The sequence below is a fragment of the Colobus angolensis genome, unplaced genomic scaffold (genome assembly GCF_000951035.1).
Source record: "Colobus angolensis palliatus isolate OR3802 unplaced genomic scaffold, Cang.pa_1.0 Scaffold210, whole genome shotgun sequence".
Classification (NCBI taxonomy): domain Eukaryota; kingdom Metazoa; phylum Chordata; class Mammalia; order Primates; family Cercopithecidae; genus Colobus; species Colobus angolensis.
In genome coordinates, this window is record NW_012115267.1 from 653,781 (window position 1) to 679,689 (window position 25,909).

Below are 25,909 nucleotides of genomic sequence, written 5' to 3' on the forward strand. Positions count from 1 at the left end.
TTCTTTTCTTTCTTTTCTTTCTTTCTTTCTTTCTTTCTTTCTTTCTTTCTTTCTTTTTCTTTCTTTCTTTCTTTCTTTCTTTTCTTCTTTCTTTCTGATGGAGTCTTGCTCTTCCCTGTCACCTAGGCTGGAGTGCAGCAGTGTGATTTTGGCTCACTGCAACCTCCACCTCCCAGGTCCAAGCCATTCTCATGCCTCAGCCTGTCAAGTAGCTGGGACTACAGGCACATGCCACCACACCCAGCTAATCTGTGTATTTTTAGTAGAGACCAGGTTTCACCATGTTGGCCAGGCTGATCTCCACCTCCTGACATCAAATGATCCGCCTGCCTCGGCCTCCCGGAGTGCTGGGATTACAGGTGTGAGCCGCCGCGCCTGGCCAATCTGGTGTTTCTGATGGTCAATCAATAATTGAACATGTAGGATTCAACCAGTGTGATTACAAAAACAGCTTTATGATATTTTTTCTGAGTTCCTAACATGGACTCTTTACCGATAGCTGGATCCTTCCCCAACCCTGAATACACACGTGGGCTGTACCATGACTTTTCTAGTTACTCCTTACTAAAAGAATATCCTATAATAAATTTGAGTAAGATTACAAAATTAGAGTGTCTAGTCTAATATGTTATTTAATATCTCAATTTTCTCATGACTTAAAAAAAAATTTTGTAGAGACAGGGTCTCCCTATATTGCCCGGACTGATTTTGAACTCCTGGCCCAAGTGATCCTCCCACCTTGGCCTCCCCATGTGCTGGGATTACAAGTATGAGCCACTGTGCCCTGCCTCTTCAATCTTTATTTCAGAGAGACAATGTCTTCCTCTCTCTCCTGGTTACAGATTAGCTAGCTACCATCTATGACTCTTCAGGACTGAAACAAAGGGAGGGAGATTAATGGGGAAAGGATAGTTCCCACTTGACCATCACAAACGTGAAGTTTCACACTCACTGGCCCTGGAAATTCTTGACTTGGGCTCTTTATTCCTTGATAGGTCCATTCTTCCGCAACTCTCTTGATCTGGGCAGAATCTTGTTTGGATGGCTGCTCCGGTCTCCATCAGCACCAGGCAGCTCCTCCATCAGCCCCTTTCTGTTGCAGTCTTTTTACCCTGAAAGTTTGACCTCATGATATACTATTCATTCCCTTATAGTTGGGGGTTTGGGATGGATGTTTTCAAGGTGTTGACATTCTACAGAATGATACGATGAACTGCCTATCAGGAAAACAATTTTGTGATATTATAAAAACAACTCTTCAGACTTCAAATCCTGTGTTCTTTTCTACGGAATGGCATGCATTCTCACTTTAAGCTATTTTCATATGAAGTTAAGTCTATGAATTTATTCCTGCAACTGATAACTGCATTTTAACAATCAATGGATTTGGCATCATTAAAGATATTTCAGGTGTCATTGAGCACACTGGGATGGTTCTTCCTGGAGCCCTTAAAATTAGAGTCACAGGGACAGGAGAATCACCTGTTTCACAAATTACACTTTATAGGAGTGGTTGTTTACAAGTCAACTTTGCTCCATCTGGCAGGCTAATTCTGTTAAGATTAGACTTGGCTCAATCATTCTGTTAGATAAGAGAGAAAAACACAGTGTTGAAATGTGTTAAACCTCTGCCCTAAGGAAAAAGGTTGGTATATTAAGAAAAAAACCTTGGTTCAGGACTTCATGGGGACTGACAAAAGAGGGATTGACTGAGTCCGGGGCTCAGCTCCTCAGTGAGTCCTGATGCCAATCAGTGCTCCCCTATCTTCAGGTCCTCAGCCCTGTGGTTATTTGTTCTCAGTTCCACAACTGTAAACATCTTCTCCTTTTGCCTAGTTTACTTTTTGTTGTTGGTGGAGGTGGGGGGATTTAGTGTATATTCCTCCTACTGAACTTTCATTGAGCTGAGCATATTTACTGGAGGTATGATAAGTACCTATGCATAAGAGGCTGCTTGCCACGAGCTTGTCTGGTCTGCATGAAGAGGAAGATAAGTAAACCACCAATTCTAACATCAGGCAGACTTAAATACACGACAAACAAAGGCAAAAGTGATGGCTCACAGAAGAGAGGGATGCATTTGACTGGAGGATCGAGAACGTCTCCCGGAGGAGTCAACGAGAGAACTTTTCTTTGAAGTGGGAGTGATATATCTACAGGTAACTAAGTGAAGGAAAGCATTCCAATTTGAGGAAAATAGCATGAGTAAAGGCCAAAAAATATTGCCAGGTATGGTGGCTCATACCTTTAATTCTAGCACTTTGGGAGGCCAAGGTGGGAGGATCCCTTGAGCTCACGAGTTTGAGACCAACCTGGGCAACATGGTGAAACCCGATCTCTACAAAAAATACAAGAATTAGCCAGGCGAGGTGGCCCACACCTGTAATCCCAGGGATATGTTTTGGCTGTGTCCCCATCCAAATCTCACTTTGAATTGTAATAATCAAGGTGAGATTTTGAGACAATTGTCAATGGCAGGGAGATAATTGAATGTGAGAGTGGAGATAACAGAATCACGGGGACAGTTATACAGTTCTTGTGGTAATAAGTCTCACGAGATCTGATGGTTTTTTAAAGGGGAGCTTCCCTGCACAAACTCTCTTGCCTGCTGCCATGTAAGATGTGCCTTTACTTCTCCTTTGCCTTCTGCCATGATTGTGTGGCCCCGCCAGCCATGTGGAACTGTGAGTCCATTAAACCTCTTTCCTTTATACATTACTCTGTCTCGGGTATGTCTTTATTAGCAGCATGAGAACAGACAAATATACCCAGCTACTAGAAAGCTAAGGTGGGGGGATCACTTGAGCCCAGGAGGCAGCAGTTGCAGTGAGCAGAAATGGCGCCACTGCACCCCAGTCTGGGTGACAGAGAGAGACTCCATCTCAAAAAAAGAAAAAAAAGAAAAAAGAAAAAAATACCTATAATGGTATATTTGAGGAAAAGCTGATTGTGAGTTAAACTAGGGACATAGTCTGCTGTTGAGCCGCATTGCCTAATGCAGTAGCCACCCCACATGTGGTCACTGAGCAACTGAAATGTGCTGTAAGTATAAAATACACATTGCAATTTGAAAACTTAATGTAAAAATATGTGATATATTTCATGAATGATTTTTATATTGATTAAATATTGAAATGATACTTTGGATATATCGGATTAAATAAAACACACTACTAAAATTAATTTCACCTATTTTTTTTTACTTTTTTAATGTGGCTACTAGAAAATTTCGTATTACCTGTGGGGCTCACATTATATATCTATTAGGCAGGGCTTGTTTAGAAATTAGAATACCATGGGCCAGAGGCAGTGGCTCATGCCTGGAATCCCAGCACTTTGGGAGGCCGAGGTGGGTGGATCACCTGAGGTCAGGAGTTCAAGATCAGCCTGACCAACATGGTGAAAACCCCATCTCTACTAAAAATACAAAAATTAGCCAGTCATGGTGGCACGTGTTTGTAATCCCAGCAACTCGGGAGGCTTGAACTTGGGAGGTGGAGGTTGCAGTGAGCTGAGATTGCACCACTGCACTCCAGCCTGGGCGACAGAGTGAGACTGTCTCAAAAAAATAAAGAAATGAGAATACTGTGAATTTTAAGACAATCTATAGGCAGTGGGATCCTTGAGTATTTTTGAGTAAGTAACATGTGTCGTATCTTGAGATCAGTAAGAGCATGATTTCCGTTTCTTGTGTGCTTGAATCCCCGGTAGACATTTAATGCTTACTTAACAAATGTCTTTGCTGAATATTTACACTTTATCCAAGTGATTATTGATCAAAATTACCATGCAAAAGCTTTATTATAACTTTCACTTTAATGCGTGTTCATTTCAGAAAACTCAGATATGCAAAATTAGGAAATAAAACTCACCCAGAATTCACCACCCCAGATAGCTACTAAAAATATTTTAATGTGCACTCTTCTGGTATAGGAAGTATTGAAACATTGCTGAAATATTGGAGTATTGAAGTACTGCTGGAATATTGTTCCTAAATGGCCACACTGAATCTGTAGTATGATACAGAGTTTCTCATAAAAATGAATTTTGTCCCACACATGATTTTTGATGGCTGTATAGTACTTCACTGTATGGATGTAGCCATTTATTTAGGCCATCCCTTACTGTTGGACATTTGTTGCTAATTTTCACCATACTAAATTTACTCAGTTCTTTATTTCAGTGCGTTGAAGTCAAGGAGAGAAACCACAAAGGTAAAGATGTTTACATTTCTCTAAAGACAGCTCATAACACAAGTGCATAGAGATATCAACTCCCTTAAGACCCAAGGCTAAATTTGGCAATTAAGTACTTTTTAAGTGTTCTCAGTGGGTACAGCAGTCAAAGTCATTCCTGTTGATGGAACACATCGGAGTGTGTGGGGTGTGTGTGTGTGTGTGTGTGTTTGTGTGTGTTTGTGAGAGAGAGAGAGATTGTGGGCCATGCAAATAAATGTAAGACAACTTTCCTTGGCTGAGTTAGTTCTCCACTCTCTCCTTCTTGTTGTTTGAAAGACTCATACACCTTTATAGAAGTTAGAAGTATAGTACAAAGAACTTTTTTCCCAAACCGTTTGTGAAAAAAATTGCTGCTTAGTGCTAAGTCATCACCAAATGGTTTAGCGTCTATTTCTGCAAAGACATTCTCCTATGTAAATACAATCCAATAATCAAATTCAGGAAGTTAACCTTGATACATAACTACCATCTAATCTTCTGACTCTACCCAAGTGTCTCCAGTCGTCCCAGTAATGGCCTTTATAGTAAAAGAATCTAGTTCAGAATCACATGATGCATTTAGTTGTGTGTTTCTTTAGTTTCCTTTGATCCACAACAATTCCTCAGTCTGACTTTTCTTCATTTTCAAGACCTTAACATTTTAAAGATTACAGACTAGGTACTTTGTGGAATCTCTTTCAGTTTTGATTTAATTTTCCTCATGATTAAATTCAAGTTATGTATCTTTGGCAGGAATATCATTAAAGTGATGCAGTATCCTTCTCATTTCATTCTACTGGGTGATGCATAATTACAATTAGTCCCACTGCCTTCACTCTGATCATTTGATTAATAATGTATCTGACCAGTCTTCTCTATTATACAGTTATTCTCTTCCCCTTTGTAATTAATTTTGTTTGTGAGGAAGTACTTTGAAACTATGTACATATTCTGTTCTTCCTCAAATTCTCAAAGCATTAATTGACTTATATCAACATGAAATCATTGTTTCCTCCTTTATCCATTTGGTTATAAACTCTTACATTATTACTTATTTCGATGCTGAAATTGTCTGTATGTGGCCAATGGGACCTATTTAAGCTGGCTTCTGTGTTCTTTTAATGCCCACATCATTGAGCATTTCCTTGCTTTATGGCACAATAAGATACTTCAGGCTCAATTTGTACTTTCTCTGCCCTAGCTCTAGATTCAGCTTGTTTTAGTGGAACATGGTATCTAGTAGCCAAGCTCTGGGTCTTAGGGGTGCTGATCGTTACTGGGGTGTCATGATCCCAGGTCCTCTCACTGGACAGAGCTAGAGAACACACATACACACATACAAAATTGCCTCTGTGGTTATGTTATATACTGAAAACTAGAGTTTATCCTGATATATCTAATTCCAATCTAACACCACACGGGGTTTATTTTATTCCTCCTTTCTGTATTTGTAATTCCCTTTTTGGACACTTAAGAAACCTTGCTCCCCTTATGCTTAATATTGCGTGCACGGTTAATCTCTCTGTATATACACAGTTTCCCATCACTGCTGCCCAATCCTATCCCATGCAGACAGCTTCCTCTCCATGCCTGGGCTTGGGAAACTTACTCCAAATTCCCTTTGCCTTTGGAGACACCCATCTCGCCCTCATTATTCTCTGACTTCTGATACTGGGCCACTCACCTCCCCACCTGGTTTCATTCCTTTTGGTTTCTACCACCACACCAGGTTGCCCATCTATTTAAGCTTTGACTCCCCACTCTGGGCTGCTGAGGCTCCCTTTCCTCTTCTTAAATAAATACCTGCATAATGGCTTTAGGACTGAATCATTCCAGAATAAAGAAAAAGGGAAGGGGAAGATGAAGAGCTCCAGTTATTGTTGATATAAAAAAAAATTCCCTGTTCCTTCTGATTTAGAACCCAACTCAACAAATGGAGAAAAAAAATCCCTTCTCAATTGACAGGCATAATAATCATCCTTAAAGGTGCCCTTTGAGACTCTGTACCTCTTATCTCTGTCACTTACGGTACACAATATAATTTGTTAAATAAAAGGCAGGAGGAAGGCTTAAATTCACATGTGCTGATGACAGCAAAGGAGAGAAAATGTTCACACACAAAAGAAAGGATAACAAGGCAAATGCACTCCAGCCTTGAAGACAGCAAATCTAATATTTTCATTGATTATTGAGCAATCACAACGGAACACTCATTGCTTGACATCTTTGCAATTTGACTTAAAAAAAAAAAAAGAAAAACAAGAAGCCTCTTGGCAGGCTTTCAAGGGTTCCCAGAGCTATTCTAAAAGGCCCTTTCCACTTCGGATTCTGCAGGTCATAGACTTCTGGCTGTGGTTTTTTTGCTGTGGCTATGCCAGCTAGAATGTGCTTTCTCACTCTCTTTCATGAGAGTTGATAGCTCTTTTATCTCACAGGCACCGGCTGGTCAGAGGAAGACATTCTTGCATATTTCAGAGGAATTAGCGATCACTCTAAGCACAACCAATGCCATTTGTCATTTGCACCAAGAGTTGCAGGCACAGTCTTTTGCCCCCAAGTTCCCATCCCAGGCATTCCTTCTCAATGCCGAATTGACAGGAGGTAGCCTGAAGCAGGCAGCCTTACAGCTCCCCCACTATAACCAGGTCAATGTCTGCAATGCAGGTCCTTTTAAAATTGAGTGTGGTCAAGTTCAGGCATCAATGGATATCAGTATGGGAATCTAAAAATAAACCAAGCAGAGGAAGCTTCAAAGACTTCCTGGAAGTTCGAAGGAACTGAAGATTACAGAGGGCAGTGGGATGACTTCTAATGACCTCATGGATGCCACTAGGAATTCTCAAATTGCCAGGAATGTCATTGAGTGCTGCACCCTGCTGTCTTAAATGGAGGCAGAACTGAACAGAATGAGTATAATAGGTCTTCAGTGTTCAGAACAGAAGTGGGTGGTGGGAGGCTGCCCTGGTGGTGTCTGCTTTCCCCTGAGGGTTTGATGTAGGCATATTTCAGGCCCTGATCCTTCAGAGGCCGATGTTTAAAGAAATGGCATGCCCATTCATATGTGGTAAATGTAGGATGTCAGATGCAGCATGCAATTCCACCTGCTTATTAGGGTTTTCCTTTCATCCCTTTACCTCTCTAAGCTGGAGCTCCCTCATCTAGAAAGTGGGGGATGATGATGAAAGTTACATTAAAGACTCTAATGTGTGGAAAGCACCCAGCAGAGCCCCAGACACCTAGTGAGAATTCGTTGAGCAGTGGCTCTGGCACTACCCATCTACTGAACTCAACAGACGTGCCCTGGGCTTCTGCGAGCTCCCAGGCCAGGCCATACCTAGGTCCATAACTGCCCAAGGCAACTCTCCTGCCTATCTGGCTCTGGAGAGGTGGGAAGCAGGCAGGCCTCCCTTTAGGTGTGCCTGAGGGTGGGCCAATTTTAAATTCAGTATGTCTAAACCACACTCATAGATTTTCCTCATAAAAACTGCATGGGTTCTCGGTTTTTCTTTTGATGATGACAGTCATGCATCCTTAAAACTCTGAGACTCATGTTCTATTCTTCCTTCTCCCTTACTTCTCCTTCCCTGCCAAGGCCTCTCAGTTACCAAGTCCAGAAGATTCTTTTGCAACATCTCTACCATCAACCCCTTAATTTTCTACTGCTTGCTTGGTAGTTCAGGCACTAATTGCCTCACCCTGGTCTGCTCTAATTTAGTGAAATTTTTTTTAGTGAAAAATTTTTTTTTATTTCATGCGTGAACAGCTTTAAATCTCTTTATTAGAGAAATTATATATATTGGTAATATAAACCACGGGTCACTGTGGGTTAGTTCTTTAAAAATTAGAACCAGGCCAGGTGCAGTGGCTCACACCTGTAATCCTAGCACTTTGGGAAGCCAAGCAGGGTGGATGCCTTGAGTCTAGCAGTTCAAGATTTGCCTGGGCAACATGGCAAACCCTGTCTCTACAAAAAATACAAAAATTAGTGAGGCGTGGTGGCGTGTGCCTGTGGTCCCATCTACTCAGGAGGCTGAGGTGAGAGTGTTGCTGGAGTCCAGGAGGCAGAGGTTGCAGTGAGCCAAGATCGCATCCCTGCACTCCAGCCTGGGTGACAGAATGAGACCCTTTCTCAAAAAAATAAATAAAAGTGAAAAATAAAAATCAGAACTAGTAATTAGCATTAAACTCTTCTCCCTATTATTTTATGAAGTGTGTGCAGTCATATTTTATTGCTGAAATGACAGTTCACACAAATTTTAAGAAAATCATAAGATGCATAGGAATGCAGAGTTCTCCCACTCAGTGGCTTTCTTCATCATCTCAGCCAGTCTGCATGGATGAACTGAACCATAAAAGGAGGTGGGAGGAGAGAGAGATTTCCAGTGGTCACTGTTTCTTCATATGATCTTGACCCATATCTTTATATATGTGCCCACAATTAAAGGATACTGCTGTACATTTTAGCCCAATGACCATGCCTTGCTTGGAGCCTGGTAATGTTTATTATAAACTACATAAGGATCAAAAGTTCTGATTGTAGGCCATGCCTGGTGGCTTATGCCTGTAGTCCCAGTACTTTGGGAACCCAAGGCAGGTGGATCACTTGAGGTCAGGGGTTCCAGACCAACCTGGCCAACATGATGAAATTTCACATTTACTAAAAATACAAAAATTAGCTGGGCATGGTGGTGTGCACCTGTAGTCCCAGCTACTTGGGAGGCTGAAGCAGGAGAATTGCTTGAACCCAGGAGTCAGAGGTTGCAGTGAGCCGGGATCATGTCACCGCACTCAAGCCTAAGTGACAGAGCAAATTCTGTCTCAAAAAAACAAAAAATCTGATTGTAAAATATTGCCTTTCCCTATAGAGTCTGTTTTAGTCTCACTAAGTAGCATATTTGGAAAAATAAGGAGAGAATGGATTTTTGAAGGCAAATGAGAATACCCTAAACACACAAGGAAAAAAATACCAGCTTCCTCCTCACATAGTGCTGAGCATCTATTATTGTTAAGAAATATTTAGGCGGCAGAATGATAATGTGTAGTAGTGGAATTGGCTGGATAACACAACACAGAAATTTTTTTTTAATATTTTAACCTAAAAAACAATAGTGAATCATCATAAAAACAGAAACAACTTTGTTTGGAAATCAACCAACCCATCCAGGCAATTAAACTGTGTAATGGAGTAAAAACTCTCATTCTTTCTAGCTCTGTCACTCTAAGTATCTTTGGAAACATGACTAATTTACCTTCCCATTTGAAGATTATATATAACATATTAATATTTGTCACCAGATATTTTTACAAATTTTTTGTGGCCCTCTGTGAAAGTTCTAGTGAAGTACACGAAATTATAGAGCCTGCAGTATACAAACAGAATGTCTAGACTATTTTAAAAAGTAACCATTTGACACATTTTAAAAATAGTCATCAATGCATTTATTTCAAAAATTATAATTTTTTTAATCAAATGATATTTTGTCCCTAGGTATGTAATATTAAAGAAATATACTCTTTTATCTTTATGAAAGACAGCATGTATCATGTAATGGAAATTTTACGTAGCTACTTTTTTTAAAAAACATTGTCTTTACATGTTAGCTAAATGTTTTTGAAGTTTAACTGGATATTATTGTGAGCCTTAAAAACAAAAATTGCTTAACCATTTTAGGATGTTCTATTGAAATTAGTTATCACAATGAACTTTAAGGGTATGATTTTGTTTCCTATTATCAAACATTTCTTTCTTCCAGCCTCATTAAAAAAAGTTACAGTCCTTAGCTCCAATCAGAAATAGAATAAATATGACTATAATTTCAGAGAGAGAGAGAACATCAAGGTCAAATTGTAAAAGCCACACGGAATTAGATTGGCACAAATGAATGTTTGCATGTATTATAGTCAAGTGAATAAAGTAAAAGTACATATATTGTGTATTCATATCAAAGGATACTGTAGGGAAGCTGTTCTCTTAGGCAGGAATTAGCTATAGTTGACTGAGTTTGCAAAGTACAGCAAGGTTATTAAATAAACAATATAGTAAGACATTCCACTTAATCCAGATCATAAATGAAATCAATCGGAGGCTGTTCATTTCTGTGCTGTGGAAGGCACAAACTGCATTTTCTCTTGTTGTAAGTGCACTGATAGAGAAAGGATGCGCAATGGATAGTGCTAAGCCTGCACTTGAAAATCATTCTACAGAAAGAGAGAAAGAAACAGAGACCGAGACTGAACCTGACTAATGGTGTGCTGTTCATTGACTCAAGGCACGCAAATCACACGGGCTGCCTCAAAGGTTCCCCACAGGTGACAAAAGAGACAAATGACCTTCTGGGGCTCTACTTCCAGTAGACAGCAGAGTCCATGCAGAAAGAGAATCATTGCAGAGCAAGACCAGCCAGACAGCACTCCCTGCTCAGGTAACCTCTCTGGGACTGTGGAAATGCTTTGACACACCCAGCATTGAATAAATGAATGAGTGAGACCCTGTGCAGTTCATTCACAGGACTTGCCCTGAGAAGGGGATGTGTGAAGGGGTTGGGGCCCTCTTCACAAGGAGGAATCTGAATATACCAAATGGCCTGTCTAAGGCATCCTGTAGTCCTTTGGTTACATGGTCTCTTGGGAGGAGTTTTGTTGAGATGAGCTTTGCTGCAGTCAGGTTCCCTTTCGTTTGTGGGAAGTAAAAGGCAAGAGCTTGTTGAAGAGACCTCTGAGTCAACTTTCCTGAAGCCCACAGTGAGGGAGTGGGGTGGAGGAGGGGATCCCGATAATGGAAGCTCACATTCAATTGTCTGTGTGCCTCTCCTCAGTATGGGAGCAAATTAGCTTTCAGTTCGATAACAAATGCAGTGCAGACCTAGGTGTCAAAGAAAGGCAGGACCTGTCAAATCCTCATCACAGAGATACTGAACACAAAGACCCAGCATCTATGTCTAGTCACTTCCAGGTTTGCTCATGGCTGACTTCCGGTCCGGTTAGACTGTATCCGGGTGAAAGGTGGTTAGACTGCATCCAGATGAAAGGTCATTCTGATTGGTTGCAGGTCCTGTAACGACCATAGTTCTTTTCGACATGGCCTCTGTCTGAATTCTCAGCAGTCCATGGCATTTAAGGAGCCTAGGAAGTTCACAAGAAATAGCTGTAATTACAAGAGAGAGAGGAAGGGAGGCAGGGAGGGATCCAAACATGCAAACAAGTTAGCCATCTTCTTTTCTGGTTGGAGAATTACGTGTTTTCTTTAACCCAGAGCCAAAGGCAAGAGGGAAAAAATTTGGAAGAAGCATTGTTCATGGCACTCCTGAAGCTGCCCTAAGGAGACATACTTTTACTCTTTCTTCTTCCCTTATCTGTAAAACACTTTCCTTAGTTCTAGTCCTTTACTCGGTATCATATTCTGCTTTGCACTATTAGTCGTAGCTTTTGCAATATGTGTGATCCTTGAAGATAGAGAGGAAGCATAACACTCTTTTTGTCACCTCTATTATACCTCGCATGTTGCATAGCTTTTCTTGGCCCGATGAATTAATGCAAATAAGTGTGGTCTTGCCCAGTGGGTTCAGTGCTGTCTACTTTAAACTAAGCAAGACTCTGGAATAATCTGAGACCTTTATCCAGAGAAAAAATGATCTCCCTCAACCCACTCTTATTTCCTACTTTTTCCAAGAGGTGAAGACTCTGCCAGTGGCCTCAATAGGCTCCAGTTGTATGTGAATGTGTGGGTATGTAGTCCTGCATGGGTCAAACACAGCCCCCTCTTCAGGGAGGGTGTGGGGACAACAACATGGCTGCTGATTGATAGTTTCCCACAGGATGACTCTTCTTCCCAGGCAGAGAAGTGGGTGGATGAGTTATTCTTTGCTTAAACATCTCTGGGTGAAGAAAACGACTGACATTCTTCAGTGAGCTATTTCAGTTTTCTTTTATACAGAAAGCTCTTTTCCATATTCAGTCAAAATTCTTCTGCCACAAATTAAGCCAAATTTTCCTGGTTCTCTTCTTTCCAGAGTTGGATCAGAGGTGGACACCCTCCTGCATTCTGTAACTGGTTGTAGTTAAAAATGTTTTTAAAAACAATTTTTTAAAAAGGCATTTTTACTTATTTCAATGGGTAAAAAAAGGTTTATTTTATGATATTTTATTAAAATGAATACATTACTAGGAGTCCCATTTGAAGTCTACAGGGCTTAGAGAGGAAAGAGAGCTGACAGCTTGCTGTGAAAGTGTTTTGAATTCAAAATGGCGACAGGGTGGTGTCATGGGACAATCTTTTCTTTGTACAAGGTCCCGAGTGTTCTGTTTTGTGTTGTTTGGGTGGGTTGTGTGGGAGATAGGATGGATGTGTTCAGCTGGCTCAGGTGTTTCAGGTGGGAATGGAAGAGGAATTTGTTGAGATTTCTATGTGGTGAAGGACAAAGAATCTTAAAACTCTTGCTTCCTTACCTGCCTGTATTGAAAAAAGCACCCAGTCAAACTCTGTCATCAAGGCAGGAACGACAGGAACTATTTACACAAAATTGTCTGTTGTGTGGGATCTGTGGAAAGCAGACCACCCTTCCTATGAATCGGCTGCCAAACTCCTAAAATAACTCTGAGGGTCAGGGCCTTCCCATTATGGTATTTTGCTTTTCCCTGTTGCATAGAACTGTGGGGGTGGAGGGGCTGGGGCGACAGTTTCATTGTCATCGTGCTTCACTGTGGCCTCTCCCACTCCTAATTTATTACCATACTTTTACTTCCTCTCACACCCTCTCACCTACTCAAAAATAGGGAAAGAGGAAAGGGGTTACAGGACAGCCCTTTGACTGAGAAGGCAGCTGCCTCCGTTGTGTGCTATCAGCAAGTCCAAGCCTTCCTGGCCTCTCCAAATATCTCTTCCAAATACTGATACAGAAAATTCCATCTTACTCTCTCCCAAGTTCAGATCTCTTCCATGGATTTTTGTATTCATTTTTTCATCTTTATGCAATTAATTTATTTTCTCCACATATTCCTCACACAGGCACAAAAAAATTATCTTAGAATAGTTAAACCATATTTTAGAATTGTAACAGAAATGCACAACACATCAGTGTATACTCCTTAGGAATGTAAACACTAGCTGGAAATTTAGAGATCATCTAATCCAACCATCTTACTTTTAATGGAAAGGTCAGAGGGTTCAAATGACTGACAAATCAGACAGGTAATTAGTAAGGAACAAAAATTAGAAATCAGTACAAATGCTTTGTGTAGGACTCTGCAGAGGACATGCCACTTTCAGTCAGTCAATGCCCAATACAAATAACTGTGATGTGACTTTGAAATAAGGTATTAAAACTCTCTAATAATTAAGAATGATGAGGACTAAGATGAGGAAGAGAAGAGTTGCCAGAGGCTCAGGTATGCTCTGAAATGTTAAATCTGTTGAAATCCAAAGGAATATTAATTAAGGGAGTTTTATTCTGGGGCAAAAGCACATAGATTGCTGTTGTAATTGTCAAGACAAACTCCTGACCTTTCCGTCTGTCAAATTTCAATGCCATGATTTAAATATTATGGCACTTGCATGAGCCATTATCTGCATTGCTCTTTGTCATAAACTATACTCAGAATGTTCTACAGCATTACAAGAAGAAATAAGAGACAGTGCCAGTAAAACAGAGAGTCTTGTTGGGGCCCACGGGGTTAGTTAACAATGGATAAAAATTCATTCTCCCCAAATCACATGTATCCCTGCTAGTATGCCTTATTGCCTTCTGCCCACTCTTGCGTTCAGTGGATTACCTACCAGTAACGACTAGTAGTCAAGTTCAAATATGGCATGTTAAGAATCAGGCAGACTATCTTAGAGTTTTCATAAAATTGCGTATGATTTTGCAGAAATGCCAGATGATAAAGGAAATACCTATTGGTGGGTGCTTATTTCTTTAGAATGCTAATGAGAATTTTATTGCTAACAATATTTAAAATTAAAACATTCCACTAATTTTTTAAAAATGCATGAGCAACAGTGAGAGTCAATGGATTCCTCTGACACCACAGCTGTATTAAGAAATACAATAAGGCAAAATTATACTGGGCTTCCTTCAACCTTTAAATGGTTCAAAAATCCTGGAACTTAAAAATCATCGTAGAAAAATGTTCCAGTAATTTAATTTTATCAGTGATCGTGCTGTCTTGTGGAATGCCTTTCATTTTGGAGATGGTTTCTGCTTACTCAGTGTCATGAATGTTAAAGAACAAATTTTGAGTTCAACCACCATACTCTACTCTTCATGGGAGTTATTGTAATCGGTTTCACTCTGGAGGAAGCCATGTTGTGATCAGGTTCACTCTGGAGGAAGCCATGTTGTGATCAGGTTCACTCTGGAGGGAGCCATGTTGTGATCAGGTTCACTCTGGAGGGAGCCATGTTGTGATCAGGTTCACTCTGGAGGGAGCCATGTTGTGATCAGTTTCATGGAGCATCCTACATAGGAAGGAACAGAAGCCTCCTACCAGCAGCTACATGACTGATCTTGGAAGTGGAGCCTCCAGCTAGGTTTTCAGAGAATACAGCCCCTGAAGACAGTTCAACTGCAACTTAATGAAACATCCTGAGCCAGAATCATGCAGCACCCCATTCCTAGATTCTTGAACCTTAGTAACTACGTGAAACAAAATGTTTGTTATTTCAAGTTCCTAGGTTTGGAGCTTTTTAATGCAGCAATAGACAACTGATATGCTGTATAAATAGTTGGACTAAAGTTCTTCACATTTGTAAAATGTTTTGCAAAGTATTGCATTTACTGACATAACTGAGTCCCTCTATATTCTAAAGTCCATTATAAAAATAAGATATAAATTTATTGGACTCATCTTCATTCCTTTCAAAATATTTATTGCAGGATTTGTTTGAAAATATAAGAGAAATATTAGGAATATTTTTCTGACTAAATGATTTCGCATTCAAACTGTTCTATTTCTGTTTTGCTTAATTTTTGTTATGTTCTTCTGAGAAGAACAACCATTTAGCACCTGGAGAACTGAGGCAGAGATTGAAAGAGGCTTTCAACAGATGATTGTGCAGCTAACAAGGGAAGGGAGAAAGAGGGTTAACCTGGGTCTTATTGACAGACTATGCCCCATGCTGAGTTCTGTTCCTAAACACAGAGATGTGAGAGTTTGTTAATGTAACTGATTTTTCATAGTATTAAACATATTTCCTCTTTTATCACTACTAAAGCAGCTGAAGATAAAAGTCCTAAAAACAGTGGTGTGAGGGGGTGGGGGCGAATTCAGAATTTACTAATACATCAGTAGCAAAGAGACAAATTCTATCTGGTGCCATGTGAGAAGTCTAACATGGCTCATTAGAGCATAAAACATGTTCCAGAAGCCATTCCTAAGGTAGCCAGGATGAAATACACACAATCTCCCCATCCACGTCCTACTCTTTCCCTTGCAGTGGGAATCTGAATTCCGAAACTGCATTTGTAATGCGGAAGAGTCATCTTGCTAAAGACTTTGGTATCTTCCTTCCCCTTCCTACCTAACCTTCCCACCTCCTGGAAGGTTTGTGGTTCTGGTCTGCCTCCATCTCTATTACAGGGGTGAGATGCCATTTAGTAAACATTCCTGAGTCTGTGTCGTGGTTCTGTTTGCATCTGATGCCCATTTCACAGTTAGGCCGGAGCAGTGTCTGGAATGGTTCATTCTGGAACAGTCTAGCCTGCTTCAGACTTCCTCTGCAGCTAATGGAAAGGCCAGGGCTGACCCTGCTGCCCCTCACAGGTTACGTCTGTTAGCCGCATCTTCCTTCTTACTGGGAGAAAGTTTATATGGTCTGTGCAGGAACACAGGTTGACTCAGGTAAACTAAGGTAAACTCAGGTACACCCAGCTACATTCAGGCATTCTCAGCTATACTCAGGTTCAGGAGTTTCTGGTTCAATGATACCTTTCCGTAGTTCTCAAATTGCGATTTTTCAATTAAAAAGGATAATTTGAAACTCTATCTGAAGTATAGAATGAAAATTTGAAAATGAGATGACCTTAAGGATGAGCTTGTTGTTAAGTAAATAAGAAAAAAGATTAAAATGAATAATAAAAAATATTAAAAATGAGAGGACTAAATGTATTAGGTAGCTAAATTAAATATAGATTAACGAGTATGTATTTTGTACTCTTTGGTATGAATCGCGTATAAACAAATGGATTCGAATTTCTGAACCCACAGTCCAATTTTTTCTTTTAAGAAAAAAGCTGTCATAGCCACGGAGGTCTCCCTTGGTCGGGCTTGCACTTGCGCTTCTCCCTCCGGTGGCAAGGACAAGTCTGTAGCAGGGGAGTCTGATCACGTCTCTGCTTCCCAGAGCTCATGGTACCTGTGGGACAGGACATTTGCCTTCAAGGCCTGAGTTGCTCCCCATCAAGGCCTGCATAGGGTGGAGATACCTTCGGCGGAAGAAGAGAAAATGTTCCTTACGTGGTATTTTGCTTGTGACAAATAAATACTCACACATCAATGAATTGGTTAAGAAGTGAACTACGCTAGATTTGTTAGAGTCTCCTAAAATTGGAATAGAGAAACAGCTTATTTCCAGATGTCTGAAGCAGGACTTCCTAACCATATGGAAGTAGATGTTGAATTACGTACAATAACCCTAATTTTAAATGTCCCTCATATCTCACTGTATGAGTCCATTCTCACATTGCTATAAAGAAATACCTGAGATGAGGTAATTTATACAGAAAAGAGGTTTAATTGGCTCACAGTTCTGCAGGCTATGCAGGAAGCATGATGCTGGCATCTGCTGGGCCTCTGGGGAGGTATCAGGAAACTTACAATCATGGCAGAAGCTGAATGAGGAGCAGGCACATCTTACATGGCCAGAGCAGGAGCAGGAGTGCTCGAGGGAGGAGGTACTACGCATTTTTAAACGGCCAGATCTCACGAGAGCTCACTCACTAGCAGCAGGACAGTATTAAGAAGAATGGTGCTAAACCAGTCATGAGCAATCTGGCTCCATGATTCAATCATCTCCCACCAGGCCCCACCTCCAACACTGGGTATTACAATTTGACATGAGATTTGGTAGGGACACAAAATCCAAACTATATCAACTGCTCATTCCTATGACCCCACTCTACTAGTTGTATATCTGCACAGTGGCTTTTATTACGTTAATTGCAGATAATATGCATTCCTTGAAGCTGGGTGTACTCTTTTTTTTTTTTTTTTTTGAGATGCAGTCAAACTCTGTTGCCCAGGCTGGAGTGCAGTGCACTGCACTCCAGGTTCACTGCAAACTCTGCCTCCCGGGTTCAAGCAGTTCTCCCGCCTTACCCTCCTGAGTAGCTGGGATTGCAAGCGTGTACCACCACTCCTGGCTGATTTTTGTATTTTCAGTAGAAAAAGGGTTTCACCATATTGATCAGGCTGGTCTCGAACTCCTGACCTCAGTGATCCGCTCTCCTCAGCCTCCCAAAGTGTTGGGATTACAGGCATGAGCCACCATGCCCAGCCCTGGGTGCACTTCTTGTTTCTACTTAGCACTGCCTGGTATGTGTGGAACACCAGTAAACGTTTGTTACGTAACTGATCAATGGAATTAATGAACTTGGCATACTTGTAAATAAAAATATCTGATTCATCTACATAATTTCCCCAAATGAAGGGCTGTAGCCGTCCTTCATGCTTAGCAATGTTATGCATTCTCTTTTGTTTCCTCCTAGTCCAGTGACAGATGCAGTTTTCTTGCTTTACTTATTTTCCACATAGCCTCTGGGTGACCCTAAATGAGGCCTTACCTATCTGGCACTTTATCTTGTCAAAACTCCTTGCATGGTTATCACTCCTATCTATCTTGACTCACAGTTGGATCAATCGACAGAGTAAGTATTTAATCCCTGAAATCAATCTCTCCGGATTCTCAATCATTTGTCTTTGCTGGGTCTGACTTCCTTCTAGTTCTGTGTATGAGCCTTTGTAAGGTTATCTCAAACTCAGCAGCCCAGGGGAGAGTTTCCTAGAGGTGGCTGAGAGGCACATGCGTCTTTGGCCCTGATGAGGACATCTGTGTATTTATGTGTGTGGACATGTAGTCCCTTGGAGCCAGGCAAAGGAGATTTGTAAACAAATGTAGTTTCTGCTGCTGACTGCCTGTCTGGCCACAGTCTTTTCATCTACAAAGAGTTCCCACCCTTTCAGTCTTGTTGAGAGCTGGCTATGGGAAGACATGCCAAGCTCATGAATTAACATGAAACCAGGTGCAGCCTATCAGTAAGAGGAAAGTACCTAAATGGCTTAAATGTCAAAGGGAAAGCAGGTCGGCAATGGCATCCTATCCCCGGTGTGAGATGTAGACCATCAGCTCCAAAGCCCTGCAGGCTGCCTGAGTGCACAGTAAATGGGGTCAGGCTCTCCTTCGGGTTGAAATTCCTACCCAGCCAAAAGTTAGATCTTCTTGGAAGCAAATTTACTCTTCCAGTGGTTTAATGGAATCTACCTGCCCCTGCAACTGTCAGTGGTATCATCATCACAGCCAGAGGTAACAAAAGTGGGGATTGCTGCTGGCAGTCACTCGTGAGCAATTCTGCTCAATTGTCTGTGTCATGTTTACATTGAGGACTACGACCTAGGCGCCAGGCACTGAGCTGTATGCTTTCTATGCAATTTCTTGCAATTCCTCTCCTGATGCTCTGATGTATACCACTAGAATTTTTCAGATGAAGAAATTGAGGCTGTAAGAAGATATTCTCAAGACTATACAGCTATGAAGCAGAAAGATAAGGATTTCAACCCTGTCGTGCCTGACAGCAGAGCCTGAGAAGTAGGAAGGTGGCTGCAGAAGATGGGTTTACCCCAGCACCAATCTGTGTGACCTCAGAGACAGTGATTGATCTGGCCTCATCTCCATAACCAGAAAAAGTTCTTCCATCATACTTTAATCTTTTTCAATGGGAAAATATTGGTATCCTCATGTCATTCTGTTTTTGCCTCCTTGCAAATGCTTATTGAACATGTGAAAGTGTATTTCCAAAGAGTTAGAAACATGACTGTCATCTAAATATAGAATGAACATGCATCAAAAATGTATTCAACTCATTGAGGGAACCAGTATGATGGTAATGCTAGTTCCAAAAGCATATGGAGGAACTGAACATTCAGAGGCATTTTAGGGGAAAAATGCCAGAATAAGATTCCTGGATTAGATGCAAAACTGTTAATGTCCTATAGGCAATACAATCTGAAATTGAGGTTATCATTTCTACCAAATAGAAATCTACAAAGTAACATGTAACCTCACAGGAGTGTCTAGCTCTGATCCAAGTTAATGACAGAGTCGAACACAAGTACCTTTCCTTAGATCAGTGGGCTCTCAAACTTTTCTGCATGTTAAAATGACTTGCAGAGATTTTTTTTTGTAATCCTGACACCGGAGATCCCACAGGTATTAGTTTCTTATTGCTGCTGTTATAAACTACCACAAACATCGTGGCTTAATGCAATCCAGCTTTATTCTCTTACAGTTCAGGAGGTCAGAAGTCTAAAACTGGTCCAAAGAGCTGCTTCCTTCTAGAGGCTCTAGAGGAGAATCCATTCCTTGCCTTTTTTTACCTTCTAGAGGCTGCCTGCATTCCTTGGCTTGTGACTCCTTCCTCACCTTCCGAGACAACAGCACAGGGTCTTCTCTGATCTCTGCCTCCATCTTTAAGCCTTCTGTCTCTGACTCTGACCCTCCAGCCTCCTTTTTGTAAGAGCCATTGGGATGACCTTGGGCCCATCCAGATAATCCAGGATATTTCCCCCATCTCCAGAGCCTTAACTTAATCATATCTGCCAAATCTCTTACATGTAAGGGAACATATTCACAGGTTCTGAGGATTAGGTGGTGGGCATCTTTGGGAGGTTATTGTTAGGCTATCACATCACCCCCCATCATTAAATCAGGACGTCTAGGGGTGGGAGTCAGGCAGCTATAGTTTTCAAACATCCCAGGCATTTCCAATTTGAAGCAAAGTTTGAAAACCACTTCCCTAAATAGTTAAATAACTTTTAAATGATGCAGGAGTTAGCACGCCACCCCAAAATAGGCCACTCTGACATACTGACTATTATGAGTTTAGGGTACCTGGAAAACAACAAGTGTGAGAGGATCACTCTGACCTTCTGTTTCTTACAAGTAGGAGATGAAATTCACATGTGAAAGATGCCTTTCCTGTATCAGAAGGAAAGCATCATTCTTATCCTCAAGGATAGGAAGTTGAGGCTAAGGGAAATTTGTACAAGTAAACCTTGTTAGACTAAACTTACCTTCTGAGCCACTTTTTCACCCAATTAACTACTCAGCCCAAGCTTCTTGGCCTTGTGACATTTTCACAATTCATGACTCTTTGTCTAATTCTGTACGTAAGTGTTCAATCTAACTGTGCCTTTGGGTCTGCATTTCCTTATGTAGTGTCCCCTGCCATGTAAAACTTGTATTAAGTAAATTTGTTCTTCTCCTGTTGATCCTGTCTTATGTGTTAATATGATTATGTTAATATAATTCTCAGCCCCAGAAAAAAAAAAAAAAGGGTACGGGTTAAATTTTGCTTCCTCTGTATTTGTAAATTTTGGATAATGTTTCTTAACAAACTGAAGAAATTACTGAATATTTATCAAACGACCAAAGCTATGTTTCAATTAGCATCTGCAACTACGTCTTTGTTGTATCTGATCCTGACCTGGTTGCTCTTTTCCCTGACTGTGTAAACTTGGTGAGTCAACGCCGCCTTTTGCCCTTACGTAAAATGGAGCAAATGCAACTCATTTCTGTCAGAATGGTGGTGACAGTGGAGGAAGGTGTAAGCCAAGTGATTGAAACGCCATCTGTCACTGTGATGCTGCACATGTCCTTGGTCGGCTGCTGGAGGACACGTCAGCCTCAGGTTTGCATAGCCAAGAATCATGATCTGAGGACCACAAAAGACTGAGGCTTGTCAATGCTGCTCAAGTAACGAAAATGAAAATAACATGCACACGCGCATACCCACCCATCTATCCTTCAATTATGCCTGACGGCTGAAAGCAAGCAGAGGAGAGCTGTGAAAACAGTTAGTGGCGCCATACCTGGGAATCTTGGTGAATCTCCAAAAAACATAAAATCTCTTGCAGTAAACCTATCATCAGTCTGAGTTTACTGCATTTCACCCAGCGCTGATCCTGGAGCCTCGGGGTAAACTTTTCAGAAGAGACTGGTACTGATTTTCAACCTGAACACCTGAATGTATTAGAGTAGTTCTTGTATTTTAATTGAAACAACAGGACATTCCCCAGGTTTGCAATGATCTGCAGGATATTCCTGAAAACTCTGAAAGGTCTGAAGAATGTGTCTCAGGCTGAAGGGAGGGGAAAGTTTCACTCTTAATTTTCCACTTAGAGACCACATTCCCATCTCCGGACTCCTCTGTTCTGTTTATGTGGACAAACTTTGCTCTTTTTTAGATAAAAGATTCAACTTAGTTGACCAGCTTCATCAGTTCCTTGTTACAAGACTAATAATCACAACTTTAATGAGCCATGAATCAGGTTTCCTAAAGCTACGATTTTCAAATCTCCTTCAACCAGCAGAGCCAATTTTTCAAATAAAATCATACAAAAGCCAAAATACACATGACAAAGGAAAAACTGTGACCTTCGCAGTTGGCACTATTATGCTTCTTTAAATGGGACATACAGTTGATCCTGATTATTTACTAATTTCAGATTTGTGACTTCACCTACTTGCTAAAATTAATTTGTAACCTCCAAATCAATACTTGTGTGCTTTTGTAACCCCCAGCAGACATCCACAGAGCCGTGAAAACATTGTCACCTGAGGCTCCTGTTCCCAGCTAAGGCTGAACAAGGCGGCTCTCTGCCTTCTTGTTTTAGCTCTCATACAGTAAACAAGAGTCCTTTTGGAAATCTATTTAGTGCCATTTTTTACATTTTTATGGTTTTTGTTAGTGATTTTGCTGTTTAAAATGGCCTCAAATAGTGTTGAAGTGCGGTCTAGTGGTCCTAAGTGCAAGAAGTCTGTGACGTGCCTTATAGAGAAAGACGTGTGTTCCAGAAGCTTCATTAGGGAATAAGTTAGAGTGCTAGTGGTCGGGAGTTCAATGTTAATGAGTAAACAGTATATATTAAATATGTTGTCTTGGCCTGGCATGGTGGCTCACACCTGTAATCTTAGCACTTTGGGAGGCTGAGGCAGGTGGATCACTTGAGGTCAGGAGTTCGAAACCAACCTGGCCAACATGGTGAAACCCCATCTCTATTAAAAATATGAAAAAATTAGCTGGGTGTGGTGGTGGGCACCTGTAATCTCAGCTACTTGAAAAGGCTGAGGCAGGAGAATCGCTTGAACCCAGGAGGCTGAGGTTGCAGTGAGCTGAGATTGTGCTACTGCACTCCACTCTGGGTGACAGAGTGAGACTCTGTCTCAAAATAAATAAATAAATAAAAATATGGTGTCTTTAAAAAGAGAAACACATAAAACAAGGTTGTCCATTAATCAATTAATAAAAATGTCGTGACCAGAGATTTGCAGGAACATAATCCTCTGTTTCCCCTGGAAGCAATGGTTCAGTACTCACTGATTCAGTGTTTGCTAGGATTTTACAAAATATAACTGCCATGAATAGTAAGAATCAACTGTGCCTTTGTTTGGAAAAATATCTGGGTGGCAGCTTAAGTTAGGTGGTGAAACTCCAGGGCCCTAGGCAGAAATGTGTTTGTTCCTGCAGGGATGAAGTAGGGAAAGAAAAGAAGAAAAGACAGGGAGAGAAAGGGAGGAGAGAGGAGCTACAGGTAGAAAGGGACTATTAGGTTGGTGCAAAAGTAACTGCGGTTTTTACCATAACTTTCAATATTTACCCCCATCTCACTGAAGGACCAAAAGAGCAGCCCCCAGCAACAGATACTGAAAAGGTGCTGGAGAACAGGAATGTCTAATCCAGACTTTTAGGGTTCCTTGTCATATTGGGTATACTATGAAACCGTGATGTCCAGCTCTTTCTTAAAATTTACTATACTTAAATGTGCCTCTCATGCTAGCTGCTTAGCTTCTTTTTTCTCATGGAAATCGGGAAAGTTTCTTGTCTTCAGCAAAGCGATGTGCATTTTTTTAAGGAGGCAGAGTCTCAGCAGAGAGAACCATGACAACGTAAACCCTGCGGGGGTCTGAAAGCATCTTGGAGAAGATTTTGCTGTGCTGAAGGCCTGGGCTTGAAAACCCCTTATCCTAGCAATTTTACTTGGCCTTCAAAGGGCTGGGAGGGCCCAGAAATCTGTTCTGTTTGCAGCAGGACAAACAGATAGAGAGGCTTGTGAAATGCCCTTGCCATGGTTCCCACCTTGACTTTGCAGAACAGAGTGCCAACCATGGACTGGGCATATAACAGCTGTGTCCCATAACAGAGTAGCAAGCACAGTTCCTCCTTGGATCTGTGCCTAGCACATTCCCTGAAAATGCCCCTGAGAAAGAGTCACCAGGATTTAGCTTCACCAGTCTCTTCTCACGTGGCCTTTCAGGAGGGTTGCAGGGTTGTGCCCAGGGCACAGTCGCAGAAGCCAGGACTGGACTGGGGCCTGGAAAATGCAATGTTCCCTGTGGCCAATTGCAGCACTATGTTTGGTAGCAAACCCTTTGCTTGTTTTTCTCCTTCCCTGTGGGATTCTGCTAGGAATCAGGTTCCCCCTGGCCTGACTCCTTTCTTGGAGGATAGAATTTTAAAATTTTATTATTTGTTTGTTTGTTTGTTTGTTTATTTATTTATTTATTTATTTGAGATAAGGTCTCATTCTGTTGCTCAGGCTGGAGTGCAATGGTGCAATCACAGTTCACTGCAGCCTCAAACTCCTGGGCTCAAGGGATCCTTCTACCTCAGCCTCCAGGCAGGTACCACCATGCATGGTTAATTTTTTAAAAGTTTTTTTTGTAGAGGTGGGATCTTGCTATGTTGCCCAGGCCAGTCTTGAGCTCCTGGTCTCAAGTGATCCTCCCACCTTGGCCTTCCAAAGCACTGGGATTATAGGCGTGAGTCACCGTGCCCAGCCACCATGGAGTTTTTCACGAACTGAAACCGTCCTCTGAACGTTCCAGCAAAGCTCCAGCAGATGGTGATTTCCCCTGACTGCACGCATGTGCCAGAAATGCGTCGTTCCTAAGCCATTGAGCCACGTTCATCAACTTGCCCCAGTGAACGGAGGATTCCTCGGGACCCTCCTTAGCAGGAACTGGAGAAGAGAAACAGATGAGGCTGCCACTACGGCTCCTGCCGCACTTGTACATTTAAGGGCCAAGGAATTCCAGAGCACAGCTTCATCTTCCTGGCTTGCCTGGTCTCTTGGCTTCTGTTCTGGGCTCCAGGATCCAAGAACCCAGGACTTCCTCATCTGTATCCTGAGCGCAGCACGTGCACCAGCCATAATTATGTCCCCACATCACAGGCGTGTTTTTATTCCCTTTATCTCATTTTTTTCTTTACCAATTGTGTCAGGCTGACCCCTGTTTTCTCCTTTTGCGCTTTTGGACCAACAAATCAGCAGTTGTAAATATCTGTGACAAGGATCATTTATTTGCTACACATAAATGTGTTGGATGTAGGTGGTAACAGGAAAGAAACAAAAATGTTGTTACTCAAAAGGTAGTGAGAAGACGCCAGGGTCTGAGTAAGTCTTCTGATGGACTTTTAGGGTGACAGAGCATTTGTACCTTTTGAAAATATGAACTGAACAGCCAGTATAGACAAATATTTGGTCAGTTCTGTAAAACAGATGTTAGATGACTTCCTTGACTGGGTAGGGTGTTGAATTCAGGCAGAATATTCTGACCAGTAGCCCTGGATAAACACAGACTGGCAATGGCCCAGGTTGTTTTCTTCTTCTTCTTTTTTGAGATGAACTCTCGCTCTGTCACCCAGGCTGCAGTGCGGTGGCGTGATCTCAGCTCACTGCAATCTCTGCCTCCTGGGTTCAAGCGATTCTTGTGCCTCAGCCTCCCGAGTGGCTGGGACTACAGGCATGTGCCACTACATCTGGCTGTTTTTTTTTTTTTTTTTAAGTAGAGACGGGGTTCCACCATGTTGATTAGGCTGGTCTTGAACTCCTGACCTCAAATGATCTGCCTGCCTCAGCCTTCCAAAGTGCTGGGATTACAGGCATGAGCCTCCACACCCAGCCCCAGGTTTTTAATACCTATATGTACTCTAGTTAAAAGATTTTACAACAAAATGTGAATATCTCTCCTGCCTTTTTCTTCCTTTCTCAGGCATGCGAGTGTGTGAGACGGAGCTGAGGGTTTGGAAGGTGAGCTCTAGGACAGGACCCACAGGCCTGGTAGCCTGGTGACAGGTGCACTCAGCTTCTTATCAGTATGGAAATAGAGTTGGTTGAAGCCAGGCTTGGGGGAGCCAGGGCCGGGGGCTCTCATCTCACCTTCTGCTGCAAAGGTGACTCAGCTTTCATGGCCTTCAGTTCTCATCTGGTTGGGCAGGTACTGAACAAAGCAGATGACATCAGCCGTGTGTGGAATTCCTCACCACTGTTCTCTGCTAAACACACTGTGTTTTCTTTTCTTTTTTTTATTATACTTTAAGTTCTAGGGTACATGTGCATAACATGCAGGTTTGTTACATATGTATACTTGTGCCATGTTGGTGTGCTGCACCCATCAACTCGTCAGCACCCATCAATTCATC